Source organism: Amblyraja radiata, chromosome 43, assembly GCF_010909765.2.
Source record: "Amblyraja radiata isolate CabotCenter1 chromosome 43, sAmbRad1.1.pri, whole genome shotgun sequence".
Lineage (NCBI taxonomy): Eukaryota > Metazoa > Chordata > Chondrichthyes > Rajiformes > Rajidae > Amblyraja > Amblyraja radiata.
This window is the reverse complement of record NC_045998.1, coordinates 5,918,687-5,926,326: the sequence shown is the minus strand read 5'-3', so window position 1 is coordinate 5,926,326 and position 7,640 is coordinate 5,918,687. Positions and strand designations below refer to the sequence as shown.

The window sequence follows — 7,640 nt, the reverse complement described above, 5'->3', positions numbered from 1 at the left end:
CACGTCCGCCTGCAGCTAGATATCCACTATTTTTATTCTCTAAAACAGTTTGGGATTCCAATTTATGTTGACAACTAATCTTTACTTTTGCACTTTAATTCCTTCTCTCATATTAATGTTCATCTTCCTCTGATTGTTTTACAATGAGCACGGTGACTGGCGAAGGAGATTCGAAGACCAAATATTCGTCCTCTGCTCCTCTGTTATTTGTTCATGCACCGCGGAACCAGACTCAGAAATTCAGGATGCATTAAGGGAAAGACACGGGACCTAAAACCGGTGAATAAACAAAGTCAGACCTAGACGCAGAAGATGATTCCTTGTACATGTCGCTGCAGTGGCGATGTTGGACACGGCGCATGGACTCGCTGAAGGATGAATATCCTCTTTGTTTGCACAATGGCCACGAGACGGTAGCGTGGCCGAGCGGTCTAAGGCGCTGGATTTAGGCTCCAGTCTCTGCGGAGGCGTGGGTTCGAATCCCACCGCTGCCAGCGTGGCATTTTCTTGTTTACCTGCTGTAAGATGAAAATGGGGCAAATGCGGGCAGTTGGGTCTATTGTAAATGGGGCAAATTGGTCGGCATGGACAATTTTTCAAAACGACCTATTTCCATATTTGTTATAGACAATATACAATAGGTGCAGGAGTAGGCCATTCGGCCCTTTTAGCCAGCACCGCCTTTCAATGTGATCATGGCTGATCATCCCCAATCAGTACCCCGTTCCTGCCTTCTCCCCATATCCCCTAACCCCGCTATTTTTAAGAGCCCTATCTAGCTCTCTTTTGAAAGCATCCAGAGCATCCGCCCCCGTCGCCCTCATAGGCGGAGAATTCCACAGGCTCACCACTCTCTGTGAGATAAAGTGTTTCCTTGTCTCCGTTCTAAATGGCTTATCATTATTCTTAAATTGTGGCCCCTGTTTCTGGACTCCCCCAACATCGGTGTGAGGGATAAGATGATTAAAGCACCACCACTGTGAGGGGCCGAACGGTTGTAGTCACCGACAATGTGATGGGCCGAGTAACTGGAAACACCAACCTTGTGATTCGAACAAACAGTCAGACCTTCAGAGCTGTTGATAACATTGTCCCATAACAAGATGAGGTAAGGAATGTAGCTGACAACACAGAAGCTATTCTTTAGGTCAAAGGCAATTAAGTAGGTTAGGGCAACAGATACTGCGCATGCTTAATCAGTTTTAAATGAATATTAACTTTACGCCCCTCATGACAAAGAACCTAATTTAAATGTACATGCGATGTATGATGTGGGAGGAGAGGGAATTATTGATGACGCACGGAGGAGAGGGTTGGAAGATTGTGAACCTCGGTACCCTGATTGGAAGGGGTCAGAAGGGGAGGCGTCCGATCAATAAAGACTGTATACTGAATTGTATAAAAATAGACGTTTTTCCTTTGCTCGGTGTGTCTCAACTTGGAGAGGCACCCGATTCTGCAGACTCGCAAATAAAGCATTTCTTGTTTCCACGATTTAGTCTCTGAGTAGTGATTGTGAGCACAAACAATATATCTCACAAGTTGGGGGCTCGTCCGGGATCGCCACTCCGGCCGCTTGACGGAGGCACGAAAGGAAGGGAAGGTGCACCCTGCTGATTCAGCAGTCTCTGATCTCCTTGCTTGCCGTCAGCGGTTTGAGCGAGTGATATTCGGACAAGAGACTCTGGAAACAAGAGGGAATCCGGTGAAAGGGATCAATCAATCGAGCTATTTCTGTGCACAGGACTCGGGTAAGAATATTGACTATTAAGTATTACTCGGGCGATTGGGTTCTGTTGGACGGGAAAAGGTCTGACAGGGATGGGTAACCGGAACGGGCAAAGTAAGGGCCCGGGGAAAAAGGCTCAAACTGGTGAAGAGCCGCACATTCCGCCTGATAGTCCATTGGGGCGGATGTTGCACGGATGGGGGGAGGGGGGGGGGTGAGGTGTGCGTCTGGCTTATTGAGACATCCGAAGAGTTGTCGGATTGAGAAATAAGTGGCGTTGGAACCCAACCCAAAGAAGCCCCGTGGTCAGGGCATCTGCTCCTCCCGTGAGGGGGGGGGGGGGGAGAACCAGGGACCCCAAACTTTCAAAGAAGAGAAAGAGGAAGGGGTGAAAGGAGGGACCAAGGTTGGGGTCCCCCGGGAAATAAAGAACAAGGACCAGGGGGATGGCGCACCGGGCCATCCCGGTGTTATCATTGTCACAAAGAAGGACACTTTAAAAGAGAATGTCAAAAGATAAGGCATGAAGTACAATCGTACACACTGATGGAGGAATAGGGGGGGTCAGGGGTTCCCCTCCTTGGGGTGTGTAGGACGTACACGGGAACCCTTGGTAAACTTAAAATTAGGTCCCCAAGGAGAAGACACTGTATTTATGGTAGAATCAGGGGCGGAAAGATCAAGTGTAACCAGGATACCGGAGGGAATGGGATTAGGGGAAAAGCAAGTCAAAAATCTCTGGAGTAGGGGGAAAGGTAATGAAAGCTCCCGAGATAGAAGGAGTAATGGTAAGATATGAAAATCGAGAGGCCATGGAAGACTTAATCCTGGTGCCCCAGGCAGGAATAAATCTGATGGGAAGGGGCTTACAAGTTCAATTAGGAATGGGCACAGCTCCCGTAGGTGGACAGATTATAGTACAACTATATAAATTGACGACCGAAGATGAAGAAAGAATAGTCTCACAGGTGTGGGCAAGAGAGGGAAATAGGGGAGGGCTAAGAATACCACCTCTGAGGATAGCCTTGCGAGAAGGAAGTGAAGTAGTACAAGTAAGACAGTATCCGATTTCAATGGAAGGAAGGAAAGGGCTGCAGCCAATTATAGAAAACTTACTGAAGGATGGAGTATTGGAGAGTTGTATGTCCCCCTACAACACGCCAATACTCCCTGTAAGAAAGACTGACGGAACGTTCCGACTGGTCCAGGACCTAAGAGAATTGAATAGGGTAGTTAGGGCTCGACACCCGGTAGTCCCAAATCCTTATACCATAATGGGACGTATACCCCCTAACCATAGGTGGTTCAGTGAGGTAGATCTGAAAGACGCCTTTTGGAGCTGCCCCCTGGCTGAGGAAAGTAGAGACCTCTTTGCATTCGAGTGGGAAAACCCAGACACACTGAGGAAGCAACAGTATCGATGGACTGTGCTCCCTCAGGGATTTACTGAATCCCCGAACCTGTTCGGGCAAATATTAGAACAAGTATTAGAGGATGTTCCCAGGACCAATGGGACACAATTATTGCAGTACGTAGATGATTTGTTACTCTCAGGCGGAGAAGAAGAGCCAGTAAGGGATGCAACCATAACCCTCTTAAACGTTTTAGGGGAAAAGGGATTGAGAGTGTCCAAAATAAACTACAATTTGTAGAACAGGAGGTTAAATATCTAGGACACCTGATTAGTGACGGGAAAAGGAGAATAAACCCCAAAAGAATAGCTGGGATCACCGGGGTGCCGATGCCAAGGAACAAAAAAGAAATCAGGAAGTTTCTCGGGTTAATTGGATACTGTAGATTATGGATAGACAATTACACCCGACAAGTCAAGTTCTTGTATGATAAATTGTGTGAGGAGACTGATAAAGTACAATGGGATTCTGAGGACGAACAGAGATTTGGAGAAATAAAGAATAGCCTGATCACCGCACCGGTACTGACCCTCCCGTCCATCGATTAACCATTCCATCTCTTTGTTAATGCGGAGAATGGAATTGCGTTGGGGGTACTGACACAAAAGAGAGGAGGGAAGCAACAGCCAGTCGCATTCCTTTCTAAACTCTTGGATCCGGTATCACGAGGGTGGCCTGTATGTATTCAAGCGGTCGCAGCAACAGCAATATTAGTGGAAGAAAGTAGAAAATTGACATTTGGAGGTGACCTGGTAGTATCTACTCCCCACACGGTCCGGACAATACTAACTCAGAAGTCCAACCGGTGGTTGACTGACTCCAGGATCCTAAAGTACGAAGTGATACTTATGGAAAAAGACGATTTGACCATTCTGACCGATAAGAATTTAAACCCTTCCCAGTTTTTATACTCGGCGGACGACGAGCAGGAAGGGCAGAGACCAGAACACTACTGTAGCAAAGTTATAGAACTACAGACCAAGAGCAGGGAGGATTTGGAGGAGCAGCCTCTTTCAGAAAAATAGCACATGTCCCGGTACAGAGATGGAACACAATCATGGGAGCAGGATGGTGGGATTACATCTTAGGAGGAGCCTGGTGGAAAGCGGTGGGACTGGTGATTTTATGGGCATTAGCTGCATTGATCATTATCCCCTGTTGTATACCATGTCTCAGGGTTCTTATAACTAGAAGTATAAGCCAAATTCAGGCAGTTGTAGTCCCCATGGGGGAGAAAGGGGGCGTCCAGAAGATAATGATAATGAGGCCGAGAGAGGACCCAGAGGAAAGAGAGATAAAAAGAATGTTATTAGCTTTGGAACAGCAGGAAGTCTAGGAATGGGGTTTAATACAGGATGCGTAGCAATAGAAAAAGGGAGGATTGTGAGGGATAAGATGATTAAACCACCATCATTGTGAGGGGCCGATTGATTGTTGTCAGCGACCTTGTGATGGGCCGATTAGTTGGAATCACCAACCTTGTGATTCGAACAAACAGTCAGACCTTCAGAGCTGTTGATAACATTGTAGAATAACAAGATGAGGTAAGGAATGTAGCTGACAACACAGAAGCTATTCTTTAGGTCAAAGGCAATTAAGTAGGTTAGGGCAACAGCTACTGAGCATGCTTAATAAATAAATGAATATTAACTTTACGCCCCTCATGACAAAGAACCTAATTTAAATGTACATGCGATGTATGATGTGGGAGGAGAGGGAATGATTGATGACGCACGGAGGGGAGGGTTGGAAGATTGTGAACCTCGGTACCCTGATTGGAAGGGGTCAGAAGGGGAGGCGTCCGATCAATAAAGACTGTATACTGAATTGTATAAAAATAGACGTTTTTCCTTTGCTCGGTGTGTCTCAACTTGGAGAGGCACCCGATTCTGCAGACTCGCAAATAAAGCATTTCTTGTTTCCACGATTTAGTCTCTGAGTAGTGATTGTGAGCACAAACAATATATCTCACGTTGGTTCCGTGACTCGGACGAGCCCCCAACTTGTGAGATATATTGTTTGTGCTCACAAGCACTACTCAGAGACTAAATCGTGGACACAAGAAATGCTTTATTTGCGAGTCTGCAGAATCGGGTGCCTCTCCAAGTTGAGACACACCGAGCAAAGGAAACACGTCTTGTTTTATACAATTCAGTATACAGTCTTTATTGATCGGACGCCTCCCCTTCTGACCCCTTCCAATCAGGGTACCGAGGTTCACAATCTTCCAACCCTCTCCTCCGTGTGTCATCAATCATTCCCTCTCCTCCCACATCATACATCGCATGTACATTTAAATTAGGTTCTTTGTCATGAGGGGCGTAAAGTTAATATTCATTTAACTGATTAAGCATGCGCAGTATCTGTGCCCTAACCTACTTAATTGCCTTTGACCTAAAGAATAGCTTCTGTGTTGTCAGCTACATTCCTTACCTCATCTTGTTATGGGACAATGTTATCAACAGCTCTGAAGGTCTGACTGTTTGTTCGAATCACAAGGTTGGTGTTTCCAGTTACTCGGCCCATCACAAGGTCGGTGACTACAACCGTTCGGCCCCTCACAATGTTGGTGGTTTAATCATCTTATCCCTCACATCGGGAACATGTTTCCTGCCTCTAGCGTGTCCAAACCCTTAACAATCTTATATGTTTCAATGAGATCCCCTCTTATCCTTCAGAATGTACAAGCTCAGCTGCTCCATTCTTTCAGCATACGATAGTTCCGCCATCCCGGGAATTAACCTTGTAAACCTACGCTGCACTCCCTCAATGTCCTTCCTCAAATTAGGCGACCAAAACTGTACACAATATTCCAGGTGTTGTCTCACTAGGGATCTGTACAACTGAAGAATGACCTCTCTGCTCCTATATCCGATTCCTCTTGTTATAAAGGCCAACATGCGATTCGCTTTCTTCACTGCCTGTTGTACCTGCATGCTTACTTTCATAGACTGATGTACAAGGACCCCCAGATCCCGTTGTACTTCCCCTTTTCCCAACTTGACGCCATTTAGCTAGTAATCTGTCTTCCTGTTTTTGCTTCCAAAGTGGATAACTTCACATTTATCCGCATTAAACTTAATCTGCCATGCATCTGCCAACTCCTCCAACCTGTCCAAGTCACCCTGCATTCTTATAACATCCTCCTCACGGTTCACACTGCCACCCAGCTTTGTGTCATCTGCAAATTTGCTAATCTTACTTTGAAACATATAAGATTGTCAAGGGCCTGGACACGCTCGAGGCATGAATCATGTTCCCGATGTTGGGGGAGTCCAGAACCAGGGGCCACAGTTTAAGAATAAGGAGCAAGCCATTTAGAACTGAGACGAGGAGACACTTTTTCTCACAGGGAATGGTGAGTCTGTGGAATTCTCTGCCTCAAAGCGCGCGGAGGCAGGTTCTATGGATGCTTTCAAGAGAGAGCTAGATAGGGCTCTTAAAAATTGCGGAGTCAGGGGATATGGGGAGAAGGCAGGAACGGTCTATTGATTGGGGATGATCACATTGAAAGGCGGTGCTGGCACTAAGAGCCAAATAACCTACTCCTGCACCTATTTTCTATTGTATATTGTCATCGTCCCCACCACCGGTGTCAGGCTAACTGGTCTATAATTCCCTGTTTTCTCTCTCCCGCCTTTCTTAAAAAATGGGATAACTTTAGTAACCGTCCAATCCACAGGAACTGATCCTGAGTCTATAGAACATTGGAAAATTATCACCAATGCATCCACGATTTCTAGAGCCACTTCCTTAAGTACCCTGGGATGCAGACCATCAGGCCCTGTGGAATTATCAGCCTTCACTCCCAACAGTCTATCCAACACCATTTCCTGCGTAATGTGAATTTCCTTCAGATCCTCCGTCACCCCAGATCCTCTGGCCAGTACTTTATCAGGAAGATTGTTTGTGTCCTCCTTAGTGAAGACAGATCCAAAGTATCTGTTCAACTCATCTGCCATTTCCTTGATCCCCATAATAAATTCACCTTTTTCAGTCTTCAAGGGTCCAACTTTGGCTTTAATTTTTTTCCCTCTTTACATACCTAAATAAGGTTTTACTATCCTCCTTTATATTCTTGGCTAGCTTTCCTTCGTACCTCATCTTTTCTACCCGTATTGTCTTTTTGATTATCTGCTGTTGTTCTTTAAATATCAACCAATCCTCTTGCTTCCCGTTCATCTTTGCGACGTTCTACTCCTTCGCTTTAATTTTTATATTGTCCCTGACGTCCCTTGTCAGCCATGGTCGTCCGTTTCTCCCCTTGGAATCGTTCTTCCTCCTAGGAATGAACTGATCCAGCAGCTTCTGTATTATTCCTAGAAACACCTGCCACTTTTGTTCCACTGTCATCCCTGCCAGTGTATCTTTCCAGTCAATTTTGGCCAGCTCCTCCCTCATGGCCCCATAGCCCCTTTATTCAACTGCAACACTGAGACCTCCGATCTACCATTCTCCCTCTCCAATTGTAGATTAAACCTGACCTTGTTATGGTCACT

The 7,640-nt window shown here is 46.0% G+C and overlaps 1 non-coding gene across 1 annotated transcript; it reads left to right on the top strand.

Annotated features, from left to right (window-relative positions):
• The first annotated feature begins 412 nt into the window (after positions 1-412).
• trnal-uag lies at positions 413-494 on the top strand. The gene has a single exon. It is a non-coding gene; the product is annotated as a tRNA-Leu (tRNA).
• The last annotated feature ends 7,146 nt before the right edge of the window (positions 495-7,640 follow it).